Source organism: Protopterus annectens, chromosome 10.part0 (assembly GCF_019279795.1).
Source record: "Protopterus annectens isolate FY-2018-M chromosome 10.part0, PAN1.0, whole genome shotgun sequence".
NCBI classification, from domain to species: Eukaryota; Metazoa; Chordata; order Ceratodontiformes; family Protopteridae; genus Protopterus; species Protopterus annectens.
Genome location: NC_056744.1, coordinates 1,282,113,446 through 1,282,140,139, shown reverse-complemented (window position 1 = coordinate 1,282,140,139; position 26,694 = coordinate 1,282,113,446).

The following is a 26,694-nucleotide window of genomic DNA, read 5'->3' as shown; positions in this document are numbered from 1 at the left end:
GTGCAGAAGTACAGAGAGCATTATTTATTATTGTGTGATGTTTATCTTGCTGAACATACAGGGTTGCTGTGTACCTGTTAGTCTATCAAGGCAAGTAGTCTGTCTGCGTAGCTCCCACCTGTGGACATATTCAGATGGTAGCCAGAGGTCAACCTATTATTCTTTGTCTGTGCACCACACCGGTCTTTTGAGCACTGGAACATTGGCATTGTCACAGTTGGTTGCTACCAGTACATGGCTACATCCTTTGATATTTCTGTGTTGTACTCCTACATAAGGGTATGCTTGTGGGACTCCTTCCAAAGCTATTTGCAGAGTGTGTAACAGCAGAAAAGCTGATATGCCTGTGTGCTTCTGCCTCTGCCAGGCCTTTGATACACTCAGGTATATATTTGAACAGCCTCAGGGAAAGGTACATATAAGTGAGGTACACCTGTAATATATTACAGACATTACGTTGAGAATGTGAGAGTATCAGAGCATATGTATTAATACACCTTTTCTGATGTGCAAGCAGTGTCTACTCTTACTTATTGACATTATTCATTAAGTGCAATTCCCCACTTTTCTGCCTAACGTCAGTACTTTTCAGTGGAATTCAGAGGGACACAGCTAACATTTGTTTACGAATCAGGGACATCCCTGACAAGCTGTCACAGCTGGGAAGTATGGCCTCTGCCCTATTCAAATATGCCAGTGTTTATCCTGCTCTGATACTGTGTGGAGTTTGTAAAGTGCTACTGTAACATTATTTCCTGCTAGAATGGCTGCTTCTCTTTTCACAGTCATGTCATGCAATTCCACAACAACTGCTGGTAAAGATCCACAGAACAAGATTTGTGTTATGGCATTCCTATTTTCCCTTTACATTCACTCATTGTAATGCATGATATATTTATTACAGCACCAACTTGTTGCATGTCTATTGTGGCTTAGTGGTACTTCATGCAGTGTAGTGTGTTCAAAGTCCGGGGTTCAAGACTGCTAGAGGTGTTTTATTTTGCTGCTCAGCAGAAAAAGGGCCCTGCCATGCAGAGTGACTAAGGCACTTTTAAGCAGTTGAAAGCGAGTTTGCGCAAGTTTGCGCGATGCTTAGTGATGCTTAGCTAAGCGCACACAAGCGCACACTCGCGCACACCCACTAACTACTGCTTAAAAGTGCTTACTCCCGCTAACCCCTGTGCTAATTTCTTTGAAAGAAAAGACAATGGGGAGATAGGAAAGTGGTGAAAAAGGGGGCACAAAGAGGGAAAGATAGTAGGGAAACCAGCTCGGGATATGCAGGACGGGTGTAGGGAAGGTCCATAGCTGCCCATTTCTTTACCAGCAACAGCTGTGCATATGTTAGAAATATGGAGTGAAATTTGAAACCTTCCACCCCTGAGAGAGGGGTGAGGACAACAAAGTATGTTGTACTGCCAATTATAATTATCAGTTTACATGTCCAGCGGACATGTGTGCGAAATGGGCAGCTATGTATGGGGCGTAATTTTTTTGTGGGAACAGATTGCCCTTTTTTTTTGTTTTTTCAGGTGAGAGTGGAATGTGAGGTAGAGGAAGTAGATATATTTGCGGAGGTAGGTTGGGGAGGTAAACAGACAAGACAAACAAGATGCATACAGGGGCGGAATATGACACGTGGTGGGTGAACACAATTGACGGGGACGGATGTTTGGATATCGCAAGCCCATGAGCCCACAGATGGCAACAGTGGAAATGAGATCCCCACCCATGGGCAGTCACTACTGCACCTTCACAGCCCAGAGGGTGGCTGTGCTGGGGGCTGAGTAGGAGGGGCAGGTTCACCCATGAGTCGCTCCACTCATGCCTCGAGCTGGCGTAGAGGATCAGCGACCGAACGCTTGATCTCCCTAAGCACCACAGCCTGGACCATTCGGAGGGTGATAGGTGGCCCTCCTCCAGCCATGCTTGCACGGGGGGGATGAGCCCCATCCCCTGCAGCGCTTCCACCCAAAGGTGGCACAGGGCCACTGGTGGAGGAGGTCCTGGGCTGGGCACCGGACATGCTGGTGCCAGGTGCCATCGCCAGCTGAGGTGGGAGAGGAGGGTCCGCTGGGACTGGCCTTCCCATACGTTCTGTGTTTAGCAGGATTTAATGACAATATGGGTTAGTAACAGACAACAGCATTCCAAATTAGTTGTAACAGCATGCAGTAGTATTCCCATTAACCCAACACACAAGAATTCCAACAGTTGAACAGCAAGCATAATGCATGCATATTTAGAACAACAGTGGACATTCCAACAGCATGCAGCGTTGATTGATGGCAACAGGCCACCAAGACTGTGGTATGTGAACAGGGCACATGCATCAAAGTACATGCAGATATTTATAAACCACTAGGACATATGTCCCAACAAAGTTTTTCAGATTACACATACCCATTTAAGTGTGGAGTGGCATTATTTATGACCATAAAGTAGGGTGTAAAAAGATCACTCCATTAACAACTTATATATACTTATAACTTTACTCTACATTCCTACTGACTGCAGGTATATATCCCCTATATGTATTATTACACTAGGCAGTGTCCATTAAATTGTGAAATGGGTTTTGATAGTTGTTTATATACCTGACCTGTATCTGACATACAAACTGTTCAGGATGCAGATGTTACTGCTAAGTATTTATATATTTCATTTATATTCATATATTTACATATCTGGCTGTCTTCAGGTGACATTATCAGCTACATTTAAACAGACCTCTACATTTCTAGCAGCACACTGACATTTCTGGGGAACACAATCACAAGCTACTCATGTGCCAGATTAACCTTTACATGCTAGCCATGAATCAACAGTTGAGGACTGTATATATGCTTAAGAGCTACTGGCTTTCCCTTCATCCACTTTATATGGACCTACCCAAGTGTGCATTGACAGCACTTAATACAACTGTACTATTTCAATAATGCAAGGGTACAACAACATATCAAAGAAAGTGACACGGACACAGTCCAGGAATTATACCTTTATTAATTACATTACACACTTTTGTAGTGGCTATCTCATTCATTTCATATTTTGGTGCATGCAGAATACTTTTATTCCAGACTTATTATACCTTTATTAATGGGTTACAACACTTTTTCACACTCTCTCACTTATTTTATATTACATTACATGCAGAGACTTTATTCAAGATTTATTATACCTTTATTAATGGGTTACAACACTCTTTTTCAGGATCTCTCACTTATTTTATATAACAGGACATGCAGAGAAGTTATTCAAGACTTATTAGATCTTTATTAATGGGTTACAACACTCTTTTTCTGGCTCTCTCACTTATTTTATATAATAATACATGCAGAATAATTACTAAACTGCCTGGTGGCGCAGCCTTAGCAGCCTATCTGAATAGGCTTGTCGATTTGCAGCACGGACACCTGAAGCTGTGAAATAAATGAAGGGATATTGAGACATACCTATCCATTATATAGACTACAATAGCATTGCTTACATACTTCATTCCATGGCTACCTACTCAGTAGTGGGGCATCTTGCATGTCACGGGCCTCCTGTATCCATCAGTTCAGTCGGTCCTGCTTCCGTCTCTTCAGGTCTGCATGGTGGTGATGGACCTGCTCACCAGTCCGAGGGATGCCTGTGGCACTGGTGAGATCATGAGCTAACCGGTTCCAAGCCTCTGCTTTGTAGTCCGTCCCTTGAAACTGGCCCTGCAGGAGTCTTGACTCATGATGGTGGACAAGGAGCCAAACCATGTATTTTGACTCCTGGATGCCCCACCGTTGCGCTCGAAAGCAAGTACCCTCTCCAGCACCAGCCATTCTGACTACAGATGGGAGCTACAATCAGTTATGGCGAGTATTCCCACCAATGGAGCTTAAATATGCCTCATTTCCCGCACTTGTTTGTGATTGGCTGTTTTTGAAAATTCTCAGCTAACAGCAAACCTGCTTAGCAATGGTTAAACTTCCATTTATAAGTATATGTATGTTAACAGTGCAGTTTTATGCTAAGTTTTCATGGCTTAGTGGTTTAGTACTTTGATTATGGTGCACAGTGTCCCGGGTTCGAGCCTTGTCATTGCTTTTTATTTTATTACTGTCCAGACAGGCTAAGGGGTGTGGCTGTGTTTAGGCGACTTTGCTCAACTTTGCTCTACGTTGCTCCACGTTGCCCAACGGTGCACTGGTTAGCGCGGTGCGCAGCTCCACGCAAACCTATTGCGCTGGGTTCAACACTGCTTAGCTATGGGCAACTATATTGTGCTGGGTACAACACTGCTTATCTATGGGCAACTATATTGCGCTGGGTACAACGCTGCTTAGCTATGGGCAACTATATTGCGCTGGGTACAATGCAGATTAGCTATGGGCAATTATATGTCAATATCCTTAATGCTGCTCACCTTCTTATATTTATATATATACATTTTGTTCACTTATACATAGGCCATTTCAATGATTTTTACTAAAATTTCATTCATATATGTCAGGAATTATTTTATATACTAATTTAAAACATAAAATAGAAAGGGGACTGGTGGAACTAGAACTGGGAATGCCTCCTCTTTGTGTTAAGGCTCTACCACTACGCTATTGCTATTTAGCTTAATTTGCATAAACATTTCTTATTATGCTCTTCGATGTCAAAATTGCTAACTGTAGCTAAGCAATGGGCACACCCACGCAAACACGTGCAAATACGGGCAGCTATATCGGGAATTATAAAAAAAAATTAAAAGTTTACATTTTACAATTACAAAGGGGTTTAGTATGTGGGGATGTGTAGTGTTTGCTATGTGTACATTTCAGCGGACTCGCTCATTGCACTTGTCATTTTCACATTTATATGGTTGCAGGGGCGTGGATATATGGACTGCTCGCAGTCCAACATGCCCCCTACAGTCTTACATGCTCCGTATTAGCCTTCCAGTTGAGTCAGCGCGCTCTCATGCATATGCATGATGCACTGACGTCATACTCTTAGACGGCAGTCTCCGAGTAAGACTTAGTTAGTCTTACACGGAGGATTACTGAATCCCCCCCATAGTCATCAAGGGAAACCTACGGTTACTCATTATATACTAAACACCCATACATTTCACATAATTTATTATGCTCTTCAATAGTCATTAGGCAATCACATTGTTCCTTCACTGCATTGCCCATATCAACCTCAACAAAATTCCAGCCATGCAAAACTAGTCAGCTGAACAGCTAAAAGTCTCAAGCTGCACATAAAGCCTTCAAGTGCAACTGCAAGCTCTCTAAATAACAGTTTTTTTAATTACCACTTTACTTTCATTGTCAGTTTACCTTTACCTTTATGGGAGAGTAAAGAAAGGATAGTAATGAGCAGATGTCATACATAAAGAACTGAAGTGTAACTGGAGAAGAAAGAAAGTAAACAAAAAGAAAGAATGACTACGCTTAGCAGGGATTGTTGCTAATATTATTCATTTAACTTTCATTACACTGCTTGCTGGACTGAATCTAAGACTCCCTTCTGTTTACGTAATGTGCTCTTAATATCTGTGGGCTATTCTTTGTTTTTTGATATGCACCTTACCCCCAATTCAGTGGTTGCATTTCCGTGGTTGAAGAAGTGTCATTTGTATTCCTTGTTTAGGCTTTTGGGTCCACATTAGGCAGTGACTGTGGGTTTGCATTCCCTTTGGAGTGCTCATTCATTACTTGTTATTTCATTTAGGCTTGGAATGATAGCGTGGCAGCAAGGTACTGAACTATCATACTACACATCATTGTACGGGGTCCTCTCTTACAGTATGTGCCTTAACATGACCCTTTTACTCTCCTTCTGTTTTTAACATCATGTTTGACACCCACTTTCAGATGTGGAAGTTTACATCTCGGATATATTGTCCATTTCAGTCCTTAGTTATTATCAATGGATAACCATCTAGTGTTCAGTAAGAGAAGCATCTTCATTTGGTACTCTACCCCCAAGGAAAGGGGATATGGCACTAGCATTTCTCCTCTTCAGAATCGGGGGGTGTTAGTCTCAGAAAATTAGTGGGGAGAAGTGGGATGGCCCTCAGAGAGTCAGCATTACCAATCCCTGACAGCACCCCAACTTTTCTGAGGTACGTGTAGACAGTCACCAGCTATCGGATGAGTACTGTCTGTGCACTAACCAGACTGCCATTGCAAAGTGTGTTGCAAAAAGTGTAGTGAGGAATGGATTCATTCACATAACATGCCAAGTTGAGACAGCTTTCCGAGTTTGGTGTGGTAGCTGTCATGTGACTGAATCATGCATTACTTTAATTTTCTTATTTTCTTGTTAGCCATATGTAATGTTTAAGAACATTGAATACTTTAATTTTAAAAGCCTACTGGTGCAAAAGGCTGCTTATTAAAGTGCTATCTTTCAGTATTGCACTGTTGACCTGGCAATAGCTAAGTTTAAGCTTATGGTTTAAGCAATTGTAAGTTTTCTGATCTTTTAAGTCTAGGCAGGATCTGCTGAACCATTTCACTAACCAAGTCAGGAAACAAACAAGCAGTATATAAATAATGTTTTTGTAGCTAAAATGCTAATATCATGATAAAAAACACACACTCATTTAATTGTAAGGACATTTTTAATGACATCTGAAACAGCAATGGTTATTTTCAGTTCACTCAGTTATTGATACTGTTATTTTATTCAACACATTTTGCATATCAAAGCTGTTTACTTTTATTTGACATGATAATGATGACACTCTTTGTAGTTTTTATTTTAATATGCTTGAATACGTGTTGGTATAGCAGATCAAGAGAGTCACCAGACAAATTAGCAGTGTAAAATATATAAGGTAAAACAATACGAGAAACAAATCCTCACAGGTCTTAAAATGTTCTCACTCCAGGGCTTAATTGTTAGAAGAAGATCAGCTACATAAACAATATGACTATCCATTTTACAACTTCTATAACCTCTGAGTGAGAACAGTTAAGGAACAGGGATACTGGGGATTCACAGCCCCATTTAGTGGGACAGAGGGTTTGCTCACTCTTTCAAAAACATTTGATACTCAGCAGAACTTCAAACTTTCATGAGTACTTTCACTGTAATCCGAAAGAACTTTTTAATGGCATATATTTATAACTATACTTATAATATATTGAGATTTTTTTCTGTCTGGGTGTTTTATTTTATCTTTTTACTGTTGTAGTAGATATACTTTCTTGTATTATTTGGGAATGTGGTAAATATGTTTTACTTGTCTGACAGTTACATGTTCTCAATAACCTCCATTGCAACTTGTTTCCCAGTAACTGTACTATCATATATATGTTGAAATGTGATTTGTGTGAAGCAATGTGGACTTTAATGTTTGACAGATATCTGTATGACGTAAATGTGAAGTGAATTATGTGTTCATTCTCTTTTACTGCGACCGGCTGTATGACTTGTAAACAGAAGTGGCTATAACTGCTGGGTGGGGGTTATGGTTGTCAGGATAAAAGTCACAGACCTTGCTGTCATTTGTTCAGTTTAAACAGCTATTGTCTAGCTTTCCAGGACTACGGGGCATCTGTGTGAAGTAAGATGGATTACTTTACTGGACATTTGATATGTAGAAACAAACTAGACATAATTACTGGGGCCATCTTTGGAGGAAAATGACAGGCTGTCTACTACTCTTTGCTTACTAATAACTTTGGTTTCAAAACACTAGCGTGACTTGTGTAAAGCAAACTTGAATACTTTAATGTGTGGCCACTGTCTGTGTGGAGCAAAGGTGAAATACATAACACGACCATCTTCTTTTATCATAGTCAGACTTCTAGATTGCATACAGAAGTGGCTACGTGTGACAGTAACAAGTTGAAGTATGTCACATTCTATTTGTTTTATCAGTTTCATCCTAGTCTGCTGTCAAAGAGGCACATTTTCTTTTGGGGATGGGGTGAAGTGGCATGAGGTATATAAGAATAACAGTAGCAACCTAAAATATGACTGTGGCAATTTGTACTTTAATTTTTACCCCACTCTTATACCAGAGGAACAACTCAGAAGGTGACTCTCTTTTTTTGAAGGGGCTGTAGGGAGGCAGGTACTATTCCCAGATATAATGTAAATATCCTCACAAGCATTTTTCTTTTCAAGTTTAGTGAAAACTGCTATTTTCTCAGCTTTGAGCATTAAACATTGGATAAAACTTATTTCTTCAGATTTCAGTAATGGTTATAATGAAGTACTTGATGCAAGTTATTGAATTTTTTCAAAAGATTTTTGTTTAAGTTTATATTGGGGCACTAAACCCTTTAACCTCGTGTAGTCTCTTTCTGATCTTCCTTGATATATATGACTATCTATCTATCTATCTATCTACCTGTCTATCTATCTATCTATCTATCTATCTATCTATCTATCTATCTAATCTATCTATCTGTCTAACATATCTGTCTTTTTGCCTGTTTTCCTATTTATGTGTACAGTTGCTTGTGTTAAATATCTTTAAGAAAAATCAGTAATGAAAAAAATCTATAGTGCTTTGTGCTTTAAGGACATGATAAAAGTTAACTATTGCATGTACTCTAGCCATCAACTAGTTCCTGCATACTCAGAGAACTTCACAAAGTTCAGAAACAGCAGAAATAAAGCTGATGTGACTTCAAGTTAATGTTAGATGTGGAAAATGCAAACATAAGGACCACAGTCCATTTCAGATACCCTAGCATGTCAATAGTACTCCAGGGTTCACAATTAAAAATAGAATATGGATAATGAGTAATACGTGCAATGTTTAAAATAAAAATTTATTTATCACTGTTATCACTTTGCAAGTATATACACCTAGCCCATCCATATCTGAATATCTGTGACACTGTTCATGTTAAAAAAAATGGAAAAAAAGAAACATTTTACATTTTTTTTAAAGTATAACAGTAAAAGAGCATCATAATTCAGAAAACAATTCACATTTTTATAATACAATGACTCATGCTTCCACTTAAAACATCATCTAAGAAGGTCATGGTTTCTTCAAGTATATCGATTTAAAACAATGGCTTAAATCTCCCATAATTTTACAGTGAAAAGTGGCTCATGGGAACCACCTTGTGGTTTGTAGGCTGCTGTTCCTTTTCATGTTTTGTGCACTGTCCTTTTTAAAGAAAGAGGCTGTCTAAAGCCCTTTACTACCACTGGGGATGTTACTGTTCTTAAAAAGCTTTTAGATTTTTTTTCTGTATCCTTACAAAAACGATTTCCTGCTGATGTATATCAATTTCTCTTTGTACATTATCCTATCCCACCAGCATAGACATATATTGCAGCTGCAAGATATCCTGTAATCCCATCATTGCAAATAGCATTTGTTCAGGCATCAGTAGGCTGTAACAGAGATGATAGCACTCCCTACCCTTGAAGCAGACACTGTTTCATGTATTTTCTTAATGACTTGCATAGTCCAGAAAAATGTAACAAATTCAGACCATATGCTCTGAAAAATCTAATAACTATATGGGCAATAGTGTAGAGTTTATGTCATTTGATTCTGTGCAGTATTGAGGCAACAGACAAATAAAGAAAGAGACAGAGAGATAGTGGTGTGGGAGCAAAAGATAGAAGACATTAATCAGAAGAGACACTGAGTAGAAGCTTGATTCCAGGTGTGCCTTAGCTCTCAAGGAAGCTGACTGATTTGTTAAATTATTGCATTTTACATGTAAAATATAAAATCTAGAACTAGTTTTTTTTTTTTTTTTATTTATCAACTAGCAACCTTAAGTATTATTCTCGATAGTTCTAATGTTGGGAAGAGTCAAGTGAGCCTTTGCTTACCACTCAGATTTACTACCCTGCAGTATTATGCAACATATTGCTCTATTAATTTTGTCATCACCGTTTTTATAAAGTCATGTTCTCCTTGAGATAAAACGTCTTGTAATTCTTGGACAGTATTAGCATGCTGCTTATTGTCTTATCCTTGCCAAATTAGAAATTGTTGAACTTTCAGTGCATTGCAGTTTGTCCTTCTGAAATATATTATTTATATTGTAGTTAGTGTAAAACTTGTTTCTATAAATGTACAAAATATTATAAAAAAGAATCTTCCCAGGATTCAGAACCATTGTGTACATTACAGACAAATTTGTATGAAGAGCAGCCATGCCCCAGTACAAGTTATTCACAGACACACTCAACACAATCACTGCAGGCAACAAATGCCGTGGCCTGCTTAATATTTAAATGATGGTAGAATGACATAGAAATGGACATTATTAAAATGAAAGTTATTATGGATGTAAATGAAGATAAAAAATATGGTGGTATGATTCAGAAATGTATATTCTTTGTGAGGTAATACACTATCAGCAAATTTGCTGACCACAAGAATAATCCTGGAAGAAGGAAGAAAGAGCATTAAAAAACATACAGTGTAACAACCGCATTATTAAATATGAATACACACAAGGCAGTTCTCCCTCTAAGAAATCACAGAGGTGCCCATCATTGCCTTCTACACTGCTGCATCATCTGTCTCCTCTTAACATGTATGCTCTTCATTACATAAAAATAGTGGATCACTTTTATCACATTATGCACTTCACCTATGCCATGCTAATGGGCCCACCATCATATACTCAATAAGTCAAAAGTCAAAGGCAAAGAAAACATTATTGTCATTCAGAATTACACCACAGTGTAGCTGAACGAAATTGTGATGCTTCGTTCTCAGTGCAAAAATATACATACATATAATAATAATAATAAAAATATAAAAATAAAATAAAAGCAAATATAGAATAAAATAATAACATAATGACCAGACACACTTTACATATAAATAGAATTGAGAATGTTAACCACACTCATCACATAGTCCCTCAAAACTTACACCACCAAAACACGCACATAGAAACACAAAACACACACCTATATTCGCGGAGGCTCTCAATAAAAATCTGCTCAAGCAACAGAGACCTCCAAAGCAGAAACGCAAGCAACCACCACCCCCCAACATAACTCAAATGACACATAGCCCACAAACTCAGTGTGTCACTCAACCACAGCCCACAAGGCATAACAACGTACCCAACACGCTAGTCATAGGTGACTCTATAGTCAGGCACACTGATGTTCCACTCACCAGGCTAAACAAGGAGAAATTTACTGTCAGCTGTCTGTCAGGTGCCAGGATCTGCCACATAACTCACACACTCAGTTCACTCTGCAACAAGTACAAATATGACTCTGTCATTGTCCATGTTGGTGTGAATGACCTGAGACGTACCTCCCTGGACAACATGAAAAGAGACATGGAGGAGCTCTCCGATCTTGTAGCCCAGGCAGGTATGACCATAGCCCTGAGTAGCATCCTGCCATCACCCAGATTGATACCACAGTACAAGGACAAAATGATTGACTTCAACAATTGGCTAAGCTTCTGGTGTCATTCTAAGGGGATCCAGTATCTGTCTGCCTGGGATGACATGATCGACAGACCACGATGCTTTGCCAGAGATGGCCTGCACCTGTCGCCCTTGGGATTCTGGATACAGGCTAAGGCTCTTGCCACCCCTATAGTGCATTTTTTAGGCAAGGTTCAAATGACAAATTCACCACCTTAACAGGTACAAGCAAGCAAATCTGAGGGTAATGCTACTCAATGCTAGAAGTCTAAACCTCAAAATGCATTCACTTGAGGCACTCCTTAAAATGGAGAACATCAACATCTCTGCAGTGACAGAGACCTGTCTCAAGGCTCCAGAGAGGACCCCTGATTACCAGGCTATAATTCATACCACACCTTTCGGCCACCTAACCTGGACCGAAACACTAAAGGCAGAGATGTGCCCATATTCATTAAGGATATCCACACCTCCAGGCTAGTTGCTCAGCACAATGCATCTGAGATTATTCAAGTGCAACTAACTCTGGGCAAGACCGCAATCCAAATTGTAACTTGCTACTGATCTCCCACCATGTCCCAGGATTATGACTCTTCATTTTTTGATACACTGGAAAATATTAGGGTACAACCCAACACCCTAATAATGGGCAATTTCAACTACTCCACCATTAACTGGGAAAACTACTCATGTACCAACTCTTTTGCTCAATGTTTTCTGGAATTCATAAATTCCAATGACTTGGATCAACTTATCCATGCCCTCACCAGGGGCAGCAATATCCTAGACCTGGTCATTACCAACATGAGTGACCGGTGTTCCACACCAGAGGTCAATTCCTCTTTGGTCAGATCCGACCATAGGCTAATCACCCTAGACATCCACATCCCATGCCTACCACCCATTAGGGAAACCACCATAAAAAATTCTCTAAAACCAACTTCACACTTCTTAAGACAGAAGTGGCAAACTTCACGACACCCATGCAGATAGACACTAGAGGTACGACTGCTGAATCCTACACAAATGCACTTTATAAGCACTTACACAAGTGCATGGATCATGCTATCCCTAACAGAACCACGATGCTATCCTCCAAAAAAAAAGGAAGCCAATTTGGTGGTCCTCTGCCATAAACAAACTCTACAACAGAAGAAAGAAACTGTTGCAAAAAAGAGTAAAATCCCATGATTGGAGGAACTCCCTGGTCAGCCTCAGTAAGAAGATGAGATCCCTCATAAAATCCACCAAAGCTAGTTACGAAAACAAAATGACAACTGATTCTAAAGACAACCACAAAGCATTCTATAGCTATGTCAAGAAACTCAATGGCAACACTCAGATCTGCTCTGAGTTACAGCACAATGGCACTAAATATACAGAACCAACTGACATTGCCAACATCCTGGTAGATAGGTTCAGTGCTAACTTTACCCCCCTCGCACCCCCTAAAGGGCCCATCCCTATACCGGAAGAATGCAAAGTTCCTGTAATCATGGCTGCACAGCTATAAACCACACTTTCCAAAGCCAAGAAAACAGCATCCATGGGACCTGACAACATCCCAGGCTGCATTCTACATGAACTGCAGAATGAACTGGCACCCCACCTAAGCACCATGTTCAGTCATAGCCTCACCTCAGGCTTTGTGCCCACTGAATGGCACACAGCAACGGTTATCCCACTCCACAAAGGAGGAGCAAACACGGACCCCGGGAACTACCGCCCCATTAGCCTAATGAGCCTGGTCTGCAAGGCCATGGAATGTATCATCATGGATCTTATACACAAAGACATTGGTAATCTCCAAACTCTGGACCCCACCCAGTTCAGGTTTGTAAAAGGCAGATCATGTCTCCTAAACCTGATAAGACTTCTTTGAAGCAGTCACCAAAGCTGTAGACGAGGGTAAGGTGGTTCACATAGCCTATCTAGATCTCACCAAGGCTTTTGACACCATCCCCCACTCTGGAATTATAGATAAACTCACTAAACTAGGTATAAATCCCTATGTCACAAGATGAGTTACTAACTGGCTCACTGACAGAACCCACACTGTGAAAGTAGCAGACTCCAAATCTGACTTCAGATCAGTGACAAGTGGAGTACCACAGGGTTCAGTCCTGTGTCCTCTCCTGTTTGGTATCTACTTTTCTAAAGTACAGGCTAACACAGAAGGTCTTTGGCTAATGAAGTTCACAGATGACTGCAAACTAGAAGCCATAATCGAAACTCCTAACGATGTGGACATCCTACAAAAGGGCCTCACGGAGACAGATGCATGGTGTCAAAGCCATGACCTCAAGCTCAATGCCAAAAAGTGCATTGTCATCCCCTTTGATAAAAACTCTGTACCCATGAGCTACCACATAGGTGGTAGTCTACTTATTACCAAAAGTATGATAAGAGACCTTGGGACACAGGTGGACAGTAGTCTCTCCTTTGATAATCACATTGCCACAGTAGTCAGGAAATCCTTCTACATGGCACATCTCATCACAAAAGATTTCTCATCCAGGAAAAAAGAGGTCATTGTTCCCTTTACTCATCACTCATTAGACCCATTATAGAGTACAATGCCCCTTTTGGTATGTACCTCACAAGACATCTACAACAACTGGAAAGGCTGCAGAAATACCTCACAAAGATGATTACTGGCCTCAAACAGATGCCTTACGCAGACCATCTCAAAAAACTCCAGCTTTACTCCATCACATATTGCCTACTCAGAGGTGATCTCTGCCTAACATACAAAGCTATGTCAAACCCAGCGCTGGACATGCTCCACTTAAAGAAATCCCAATCCCTCCGAGCTACATGCTCTTGGGACCTAAACCTTGTCACTACAATAAACAGAACATGCTGGAGGGATAGATTCCTTTCCCAGAGACTTCCCATACTCTGCAACAAACTACCTATCTATATCAAACATTGCTTCTCATTAGCACTCTTCAAGAAAAACTTGATGATTGGATAGGAAATAGGAAATTCACCCCGAGGATCACCTCTGTGACTCTGCTCGACAGGAGCACAGGAAAATAATTTTCTTAGGTGGCGAAAGCCAGGGTACCTTTTTGGCTAGGCTTATATAGGCCCTAGGGCCAATAGCCTAGTACCTACCTATGAAACTATGAACCTATGTAAATAGAAATAGAAATAGAATAAAATAAGTACCTGCGGAGTGCTTTGCATATGTGTAGACAGGCCAATGATGCCATTGGGGATGTGAAAATATGGCATCTTATGGACTGTAGAGGTGCTTAAGTGCAGAACTGGAACATAGAAGCAGTAGTATGCAATCAATGACAGGAACCATAACATGCTTGCCCATACACAGCTTAAGATGCACACACTTAAAAGTTCTTGCCATGCTTTACAAGCAACTGCTAGTGTTCACCTCTGAAATCAACCACTGTACAGCTGCTACACTGATTACCTGCCATTATTCACGGGTCTATATCATAAGGTCGAATGCCGACAAGTTCAAAGCACTAAACTTCGAACTTTAAAGTTCGAAGTGTAAAAACGTCGAAACGTATAATGGAGATTGCCATAGAGTGCGAGAAGGGAAGATTTCCCTTTACCGCACTGTAGTGCGATTTCGGAGTTGGTATATTTAAGTAGCGGGGGGTGCAGGGGAGCTTGACCCCCTGCATAGAGTGTTTTTTTTTTTTGTTTTGGGTTTTGAGTGTTTATTTTTTTTTTATATTTATTTTTTTACATTTGACGTTTTTTGACTTCGAACTTTCAAGTTTTAAGTTTGAAGCTTTGAAGTTGTCAGCATTCGACAATGTGATATAGACCCATTATTCACACCATAACACTATTCCGTCTCACTTTGCATTTTCACACTCATCAATGGTAGCAAAATGACTGTTCATGCTGAGGAGGTGCTTGACAATGCATGTCACATGCTGACAGCAGCAATGCAAATGACAATGAGAGGGCTACCATTATTTTTCTGGGTTATGACCTGTTAAATAGCCATGACTTATGAATGCACTGAAGATGGTAGAGCTTCCAGGATGTGCTTGAAAAAAAAACAAGATATTTCTGTACTTTACGCAGAGAGGCAAATGGGATTGCTTAGTGAGAGACTGTTGGGATGGTCCAAAATATAAAGTGGATGCCTGGCACAGATGCTCTTTTGAGCAGTGCTGGCATCACTGTAGTCAATAAGAGGAAGAGGTCAGAGGGAGAAACACCATACATCTGAGAAGTACAGTAAATAGGCACAGCAGGGTACTGCCCTGTTATTTCATATATAACTAAATGGACCCGTGCTGGGCATTTAATTCATGATAGCTGCATTCTTGTTAATACATTACAGTTCAGGAGCAGATTACAGTAAATAGGAACCTGTAACATAAGAAATTGATCATCTCTCCAGATACAGCATTTAGTATGATGTATTTTATATCTTAGCTGAAATGGATTACTCACATCTATAATTGTTTACAGTTACCTGTAACACCCATATGTAACAGTACCAGCAGACACAACACCTATATGGGCTGTCTTGTTAAGCCTGCATGCATATTCTGCATGCACACTGGATTCACACAGTCCACATTTTCGGATATATGCCCACTCCCACATGGTGCCTAATTTGAATGGCAACTGGCAGAAACAGAGAAAGAGTGATCGGTTGTATGACAGGAATGTGTACATTTCATCATTTTGTCCTTGACTCATCCCAACACGCTATCATGTAGGTACTATGTCCAACCAGCATACTGATGACAAACGTGAATTGCAACCCTTCCTGATCATGCTGAGTAGCAGTCTAAGACATGGTGGTTGCCCATCATATGCTGACAGCTACCTGTGTTGCTGACACTTTCTTGACACTCATTGCTGGGCTGCATACAAACTAACTGCTCAAGTTCACAGGGCATGTGCTCATAGCTGTAGCATAAAACATACCCACTGGGCACATCTCTATACACCCTTAGTACCCTATTATGCCCACTGGCATCATTTGGGCACAGGAGAATAATATGGTGATAAATATATAAAAAATTAAGCATATGAGATTTGGGAGACATAAATTGAAAGGTGAATATTTAATACAGCACACAATGATTGAAACTGTAGATTAATTTAAGGACCTGGGTACAGTATATGGATAGATCCAGCTTTGATTTTTTTTCTAATCATATCAGCCAATTGGTTGATGATAGATAGGAAATCAGAAATGATGAAGTCATTGCTTGATAACTACATTAGACCTAAACTTGAGTATGAAATAACAGCATGGAAACCTTATAAGAAAACAACCATGGATTAATCTGGAAAGTACAGAAAAAATATAGCAAGTTATTATGAAAGAGTAAAATATCTGAATTTGTACCATGTCTCTTACAGATATTTAAGAGGAGATCATATTCAGGTATGTAAGCATATAGAGACAACTATATCTGGGAATGTTTGTAATTATCAAAAACTAGTAGAGAATCATCAGATGACCTATGTAGAAGATTTTATAGAAATGAGAAGTGTACTAACTGGTTCTCTAAAGGAGCAGCTGATGCATGGAAGAGACTACCAAACTACATTAAAGCAAGCACTAGTTTAAACGTTGTTAAGGACAGCTTGCACACTTACTATGGGAAGAACTGTTTTGGTACATTGGCAAGCTAGAAGGGCATTAGTGCCAGTGCTTGAACTATTTGTATGTATGTATGCACGTGTCCTGCCGTTGATGAACCCTCTCAGCCTAGGAGAAAAGAACAGGTGCAGCCTTGTGTGCTCATCATTCAGTAGAGACATTTGACATTCTATACTTAGGCAGCAGTAGGACTGGCTCTGGAACAGTGACATACCTTGTAGCTAATTAGTCCACTTGCAAGTCACTTTAAAGCTGCTTGTCAGAGGTAGACAGGATAGTAATGTTTCCCTTTCTCTCTTTGTTACTATCCTTCTTTTACATTTTTGATTAATTTTCTTTCCATTTACGTGACTGGTTTCTGCAGCACCTGCCATCCTATTATGTCACAGTGGTTCTCACTCTGCTATTGTGTCCATTCATTTCTCCTTGATTCATCTTTTGCCCCCAGGCCTGCCTCTGTCTGTCTGTTAGATGACAGAGGTCCTAGACTGAGATGACAGAGGTCCTAGACTGAGTTTAATTTCTAGGCATCCTCAATGGTCTTTAGTGGTCTTTCACTGAAGTGGAGTAATGTCATTACCTCTGCTGTCATCGCCACTGGGTCACTCTTCATCACCCAGCAGGAGTTGGAGAAGGTGATGATACAGTTTGACACAGTTTGTGGTCCAGTGATTTGATGTTCACACTGACCCCCCCCCCCCCAGAGAGGGTGTTATGTGAATAGCAGAGTTGCACCACTGCATCTGAGAAAGACCCCAGTGGTTAATATAGTCTCAGTGGTAAGTGACCTCTTCTGGAGTCTAGCCTGGGCAATTCAGCCAAGAGATAAGTCGCCACCCTAACATAAATCAAGGTGTTCTCCTTCCTTGTGTGTCATCTCAATCCCCTGCTCATTGTCCATTCATCTCCATCTACATTTGTCCCCCTCTTCATTATAGGTTAATAGGTTTATTATGGGTAAGTACTAGGCTAACTACCCTTGTGCACCATTTTAAGTTTAGCCAATTTTCCCCAAAGGAGAGAATCACACTCTGTGCCTTGTATATGTGAGGTAAATACTTCAACGATTATGCCAACCCCCAACCACAAATGCACAAAAAATGCAGCCATCGATTCCACTACCTCTTGTATGCAAAGTTGATTCATAGGCTCATTTTAGGTTAATAGCCATAGAGGCCTTCTTAAGCCTAGCCAAGGAACCCAGGTGAGAATCAAATCCTTTACCTTTTGTTTGTCAGGTAAACCGTTTGATCGTTATGCCAACCCCAACAAAAGCAAACAACCCTTGATGGGACTTGAATTACCAGGCCTACCCACTTATATGGAGTAAAGAACATTTACAGGCTGAGTTACATTATATCTATATACGCACTGTCAAACTCTTATGTTAGCACCTCTCCTGATGGTCTTTCTGTTTGTTTTATGTTTACTCTTGTGATTCTTCTCTGATACTTCTATCTTCTTTCCATTTTCTTTTTCCCCTACATCCTTTGCTATCAACCCTTCTTGGAAAAAAAAAAGAAAACGGATGCCTGTCTCATAAAATAGTATACCCTTCCTCCAGCTCCTAACTCCTACACTTTCCATCCCTATGTACAAGTATGTCCTTCAGCATGTTCTTCCCCTTTCCTAACTTTCCTGTACTCTCAATTTCTGTTTATTTCAGTGAGTAAAATCGCACAGAATCACTGCCAGGTGTCTAAGATTTATTCTTATAGTGTTGCTTAGATGCACTTGTGCATGTGCATACCCCATGATACACGCTCTATTGCAGCAGCACAAGAGGTTTATAGCATCTGACAGTAATGTATTATAGAAGCTTGCCTGGGCTCCCTACAATGGTGCATTGTTGCAGTTGCTAAGGTGCTAGTGCTATGAAGTCTGTAGTTTCTAGGCTGTCAGCACGGATAAGTATGAAAACGAGGAGGGTTATTGAATAACAGAAAGGAGTAATCATGTCCGCATATCCCCTTTGTGTACGATCTTACACCATGTTGATATTTACACAGGATGTGGCTGAGATGGGGGGAAGGTGTCGCCTCACTTCTAAGCTCTTTTAAACCTAGGTGCACGTGTTTCCGTGGTGCACCACCTGGCTGAGCATGTTCTTAAAACTGGATATATTCAGTTAGACATCCTGACCTTTGTATAACCTATGCTGTGCGGCGAGGCACTGTGCGCAGCATTGTGCATTGAACTATAGCGATTAAATGATGTTAATTATATTATAGATAGGTGGAATACATCATAGTTTGCCAATCACACATTCTGTACCTACAGCAGAGCTGTATAAACTATGTATACACCCTACATTCTGGTTATCCCCAATACTCTGAACTATTGGAGTACAGACTTGGGAATTTTAACTACGATAATACTAGGGACTGCTGCAGGTCTGCTACATTTGTATGTGCTAGAGGCTGAAATCAATGCTGCTGCTGACAATAGGCCTAGGCAGAGAAGGAAAAGAGTGTTCAGGGCCAGGTTAACCATCCAGGAGCTACATGAGCTAGAGATTGTAGAGCACTACAGGGTGGAAGGGGACATATACAAGAACTTTATGAGCTCTGCTAACCTCGACTCAAAGCCAGAGCCAACAGAGAGGAACCTATTCCAGTGGAAACAAAGGTATGTTTAACCATTAGGATGCTAGCTACAGGTACTTTTCAAAGACCAAATGGGGACATGATAAGGGTCTCACAGGCATCTCTATCCAGCATACTCCACCAGTTCCTGGATGCCATCCTGCCACATTCCAGTGAGCAAATATCTTTCCCCTCACCGCTAAAGTAAGATCCAGCAATATGCAACACTAATACCATGTAGCACACTACCCTGAAGTACTAGGTGCCATAGATTGCACTCATGTACACATCAAGGCACCACCCAGTGATGAGGGTAGAATCTATGTTATAGGGTAACACTCCATCAACTGCCAGGTCATGTGCAATGTCCAGGGGATTATCCTGAATGTGTGTGCTGGCATCCCTAGCAGTTATCACAGCTCCCATATCTGGCATGCATCACAGCTGCACCAGATGTTTGCTGGGGGGACACCCCACATGGCTATTTACTGGGAGATGCTGGCTATGCCCTGGAAGCATGGATGATGACACCCATCAGAATTGCACCCACACCCACAGAAGAACGTCATAATAAGGCACATGCACAAGCTAGGAACATCATAGAGCATGTGTTTGGGTTTGTGAGGTCACGGTTCTGGTGCCTCAATATACCTGGTGGAGCCCTGCAGTACTCTCCAGCCACATGTGCACATATGTTTACAGTATGTGCTATGCTACACAATCTGATCCTGCGGAAATAGCTGCAGCAGGATCAGCAAAGGGAAAAGATACACAGACCCCCACCAGTGCCTAGGTCACCACAGCCACTGCCACAGAAGGACTCTTTAGGAGGATCCCCCTGCTGATGTCCCTGTAGGCAGATGTCAGCATGGCCAGTACACCCTGGCTTTGGCTAAGAGACAATGCATAGCACATTCACTGACAACCTAGGGACATAGGCATTGACACCTTACTCCTACTCAAATACATATATCAAACTTGAGGCCAGGCAATCCACACAACCAGCACCTATCCATGTATTGGCTGTGTACTGCTTGCATCAGACAGAGTCAGCCCTGAACTACAGTTCTATCAACTGCTGCATTCGCAAGGTAAGTCTCTAACCTACACAGTACTTGTAAGGATTATTACGATATGGCATTGTATGCATGGCTTTGCTACATTTATGCAAATAAATATAGTGGGCTATTTGCCAAAAGTAACATCCACATGAACTACAGATACTCAATCTGCTATCATGTGTCCTTTAATAGTCACTAGGCTTCATGCATGGTATATTCACTACGTTAATCAAAGAAGATGTTAAACAGAGGGGTTACATAATATTTGGACTACTGTGTATCCCAGCAGAACATGTGGTGTTGTTCCCCCACCCCCAACACAGCAGTGCCCCCATATTAACTCCTGTAACAATAACTTATCAATGGTATATCAGCAGTCCAGGCAATCTCAGGGCAGCAACATAGAAATTGACCATACATTGTATGTCTCACTTAACGCAGGAATAACAATGTACATATTGATGCTGTTGATTGTGTGATGCATGACTACTCTCTCCTGGCAGCTTGTATGGCTCAGTGGATTAGGAAAGTTAGTATGGGTGATGGTGTGGATGGTCCTAATCTGGATGTGAGGTAGTATTATGCTGTTTTTTGACAGACTGTTAGTCTGTGCGTGGTGTAACATTACTCACCTCTGTCACATATTAGTTAAATCAGACAGCTGAAGAATGCCATGGGCAATTTCAGTGAAGTGCAGTACTGCAGACACAGGGACAGATGTCATTGTCTGTAACACACAAAATACCAGACTGGAGTACAGGTAGGTGTGGTTGGGAGTCAGTCTATAACTACTGACAATCCCACTGGGCATAAACATACACTTAGTTACACAGAGCGCAGTTCTGTTGCTCCTTGCCCAGAATTATCTGTTATGTATAGCTACGTCTATACATGCATACATATATGTATACATATCTGTCTGTCATTATCTCTCTCTCCCATAGATAGTATATCTATTTTTATGAATATACATACAGAGGTATTCCTGCATATACCTATATATAGCTATATATAAAACATACATCTCAGGTCTCTCCCCATATATCTAAGTAACACACACACACACACACACACACACACATATATATATATATATATATATATATATATATATATATATATATATATAAAACATACATCTCAGGTCTATATATATATATATATATATATATATACAGAGAGAGAGAGAGATTGTACACACACACACAGCCACATTTCTATGTACATCCCTGTTATATACATAAATATGTGTGTGGATGTTGGTATTGTCCTACATACCCTGATAAATGCTTCACATCTATAATGTTGCTCAAAGGATCCAAAGAAAGAGCTCAACAGTACGTAATGCACTTACCCCTGTGCCAGCTGGATATCACCACACATACAGCAACAGGTGAGCACGTAGTGTAATGTATAATCTTGTCTGTACTTATATAGGCAGGGCACATTGTTCTTGCCCACAGGTATGCCCAACCAAATGCAGACAGCCACATATGGGCAAACTGGTTACTGTAGCCACATAGCTAGGATAAGCAATACTTATCTGACTTCTAGGCTACTAGATGCAGATAACACTATGAAGCAATTTCACTCTGTACACCACAGATGCTGTTCAACACAAGCCTAGTTTGTGTAATCCACAAGTTTGCCTGCAGTCATGTCTAAAACAGACATCAGCCATGGTGCATTTAATAAGTATTATAAACTATAGTGTGTAACAGTAATTAGGTAGGGTTCTAATCTCACTGCAGGTCACTTGGTGTGTGTGTGTGTGTGTGTGTGTGTGTGTGTGTGTGTGTGTGTGTGTGTGTGTGTGTGTGTGTGTGTGTGTGTGTGTGTACATGTGTGTGTGTACATTTGTGTGTACGTGTGAGTGTGCATGTGGGTGTGCGTGTGTGTGTGTGCATGTGTGTGTGTGTGTGTGTGTGTGTGTGTGTGTGTGTGTGTGTGTGTGTGTGTGTGTGTGTGTGTGTGTGTGTGTGTGCACATATCCCCCTACAAAACAACTGAGAATCCACATTGACTTGATACTGAAATAGTTCTGCACTTTTTGGCCCTGTATGTTGCTGCCAGTGGCCAAACTGCCCTGTTCTACAAGGCCTGCTGATGTCATTGGCCTTAAGACTACCAGCTGTGATTGTAATGCTAGACTGAAGCTGTGGTACATGTGATAAGTACTGTGAGCTATAGTGTGAAAGAATAATTAGGTAGGGGTTTTAATCGCACTGTGGGACACTTGGTGTGTATGTGTGTGCACATGTATCCCCTACAAAATAACTAAGAATCCCACATTGACTATAAAACTGCAATAGTCCTGCACTTTATGGCCATGTAAGTTGCTGCCGGTGTCCAAACCACTTCTACAAGGCCTGCTGATGTCATCGACCTTATGAATACTAACTCTCATGGTAATTTCAGACTTAAGCCATGGTGCATGCAGTAAGTGTTGTGATCTGTTTTGTGGAGGAGTAGTTAGGTAGGGGTTCTAATCTTGCTCCAGGCCACTCTGTGTGTGTGTGTGCTTGTGTGTGTATTTCTGTCCGACATAAATATGATCATCTCAGTAACTAAGAAAGAGCTAGGGTTTTGCAGTTTTTTGGTTGTAGCAGGTGATATAGGCCTCTAAATGCCTGACCACAGGTAGGCCTGCTGATGTCATCAAGCATGAAATGTCCTAAAGAGAAAGTAATAGCATACTTTAGGTGTGGAATGTGTGTCATGTATTGTGATCTGTAGTGTATACCATTAGATAGGTATGTGTTCTAATCTACATGCAGCTAATTTGCATTGTGTTCTGTGCTGTGTCTGTAAACAGTACATGGAAGTGGTGATAGCCTCAATGTAGCCAAGTTTTGTGTGTGGCTATCAGACCATTTTGCATCAGTTTATGGAATCATAGGATCTTTGAACTTTAGTAGTATAATAGCCCTACAGCACTCACAATCCTAGCCAAGTTTATACCCTTATTTACATGATCATAACATATTGCCCCTGCCCACGAGGGACACAGGCAAAACCCCTGTTGTGAACTGATAGTCACATAGCCAATAATACAGCTGGCATCTGACAAAGTCCAAGGAGGTGCTCTGTTTGCATTAGGCAGATTCTGTTCCAAAGGTAAGTTAAAGTCTGCTAGACTGATCTCTCCCATCAGCATGTATTACTAATTTCATATACCAGTTTAATGTCTTTACAGTGAGTAATCCATGTACCATGCCACCTACAGATATGCAGCATTTCCAATCAAGCAGAGTCACACATTGCCCCATATGCAAGGCAGAGATCACCTCTAAGTATTTTTTTTTTATTTTATTTTTTTTTTATTTTATTATTTTTTTTATTTTTTTTATTTTTTTATTATTTTGTTTTAATCAGTTTGTGTTTTGGTCTTATTGGCTGTTTTGTTCTGTATCACCTCTGAGAAGTCTATATGCACAGGCTACAATGACCACTGATGTCAGATGATGCCCATTGGATGGATACCGAAGGCATGAAGTTCTCTTATGAGGGAACATTGTGTTGTGTGGAATTGCCAGTAGTGGTTGGAAAGGTACAGTACCAAATGACCATTGCACTCATATATTGGCATGCTGAGGGAAGAGTACATGGAGGTTATGAGTATGCCAATTTTGGGTGTCTGTGCCCTCAGTTATTACATGAGATTCCCATGTTACCACTGGGGAGACATGATGATCTCATGTACATTAGGTGCAAACCTGTGTGGCCAGGCCTGTGTGCCAAGGTCTATCACCCCTGAGTATGTACATCACATGTTGCGACTGATGTGCTACTTACCAGGAACATAGGTGTTACTGATGGAAATTATACTACATATGTATTTGCATGGAGTTTATTTCCAGTAGTATGTCAATAGGAATTTGTTCATCAATACCTTATTGTAGGATATTGACATAACTCACAAAGTCTATGACCACTCACAGTTTGCAGGCATCAGCCAACATTGTCAGCCACAGACAGTCAGTATTCACTTCTATTGTGGTGAAATGGATCCCAAGCAGCACAGAACCCAGGACTGAGCCCTGTTGAACACTGCTGCTTACAGATCAGCTTTCCCTATTTTGAGTATGTGTGCCATCAATGAGCCACTTAGTGACCCCTATAATGATATTACCATGGATGCCTATGTGGCTGCTGTTGTCAATGATGCTTGAGTGGGGGAATAGAGTCACATGGCTTGGCTACATCCATGGGGTAATATGCCCTGATGTCCCCTCACCCAGGTCATTGATGACTGCCTTGTACATGTCCACCATGTTGAACAGCCATGATCACCCTGTCAGACATCCAAACTGTGCACAGTCAGCTGTTTGTAGATCACATATATGTTTGCTGATCAGCTCCATGATGATTTGCTCCATGGGTGTACAGATATGTCTACTCAGGCAAATAGGTCTATAGTTCTGGTGGTTGGTGGAAGCACCACCTCTGTGCAGGGGGATAACAGTTGCCATTGTCCAGTCAGCTAGGATGCAGCCAGTGGTTATAGTATGATTGCAAAGAGTTCTTAATGGTGTTAGTAATCCTTGGTGGCTCCCATGTAGGATGCAGCCTGGGATGTTATCATTTCCAATAGATGCTGTGTATACCCCATGGAGAAGAAAGTTACAACCTGCTCTGTAGATATGGAAGGTATGGGACAGATTGTAGGAATGGCATGTGGTACATGTGGTGGGGACAGGGGACTGACATTGACGCAGAACTTGTGGGACAACAGGTTAGCTATGAGTACAGACCCATTATATGTGGTATCATTATGTACAAGTTCACCAACAATCTGGGCTTGTTCTCTGAGGTTACTCATGCAACTACACTGTGCGTTGTGGTTCTGCTTTGTGAGGGAGGCTGATTTTGTCACATACTGTTTCTACATGACATCACATAAACACTATGTGTTTGTTTTAGCTAAGGAGGTTGTGCCTTCATTTTAGGGGCCACACTCACCCCAATTGTCACACAGAAATGTCCATCTCTTATTGTGCAACCTCTTAATGACAGTTGTCCAACACACAGGTTTGCTGTGACATGAGGAACTCATGTTCCTCCTGTCAGGTACAGCCATTTCTATGCAGTTGTACTGCTGCTTACATAATGCATGAGTGTAAAGCTCCGCATACTTGCCTGTCCCATCTCAGGGGGAAGTTGCAGTCACGCTATGTAAACCATCCCATAGGGGGTAATACATTGCTTTGTTGAAGTATATTTCTGTATTGTCTGCAAGGGGGGGTTAGGTCTGATAGATTAAATGAGACTGATCTTTGTTCAGATCTCACCAGGGAGAACCTTACAGTGGTGGCCTGCAGTGGTCACCAATATTGGGATATACATGAAGCACTACATCAACTCCCCTTGTATGGATGCCACACCCCTGGTCTAGAGTATTGTAGTTAAGGATGTGGAGTAACCTTTGGGCAAGTGAGCTTCAGCACAACTAAACTACACAGATGGTGGTTACTTAATGTCACCCCAAACCATGGTGTAATGATATATCTTGATAGACACATGTACATGCAAATAAACACAATGGGTGTCTGGATTCAGGGAGCTGCTCCTGTAGCTGGCAATGGTTTGATTGCATGCCCTCCCAGCAGTGAATATCACCTACAGTGTTTTCAGGAATGCATAGTGTTCCACTAAATCTGGATGTGTATCTATCCTTAATGAATATGTATGCACCACCTGCATTACCTTGCACACTGTCAGTTTGAGGTCTGAACATGTGGAAGGATGTGTAGTCTGGTATGGCTGTGGTGCTGTCCACAATCATGAACCAGGTGTCTTTGACTGCACAAATGTCTGCATATTCCAGGGTGGGGACACCTTCCACAGAGTGGTGTTTAATCTTGCCATTCCCAGCGTATAGTTGCATAACAGGGATGTTGTATGAAGATGGCATTTTCAATGGAAAGTTTACTCTCTAGATAGTGCCTATAAGATGCACTGTGGGGGTGTCAGCAGCCTTGGCCAGTACTCAAAATCCTAGGGGTGAGAGATAAAGACCATCTCTGGCAAAGCATTGACGTCTGTTGAGCAAATCATCCCAAGCAGACATG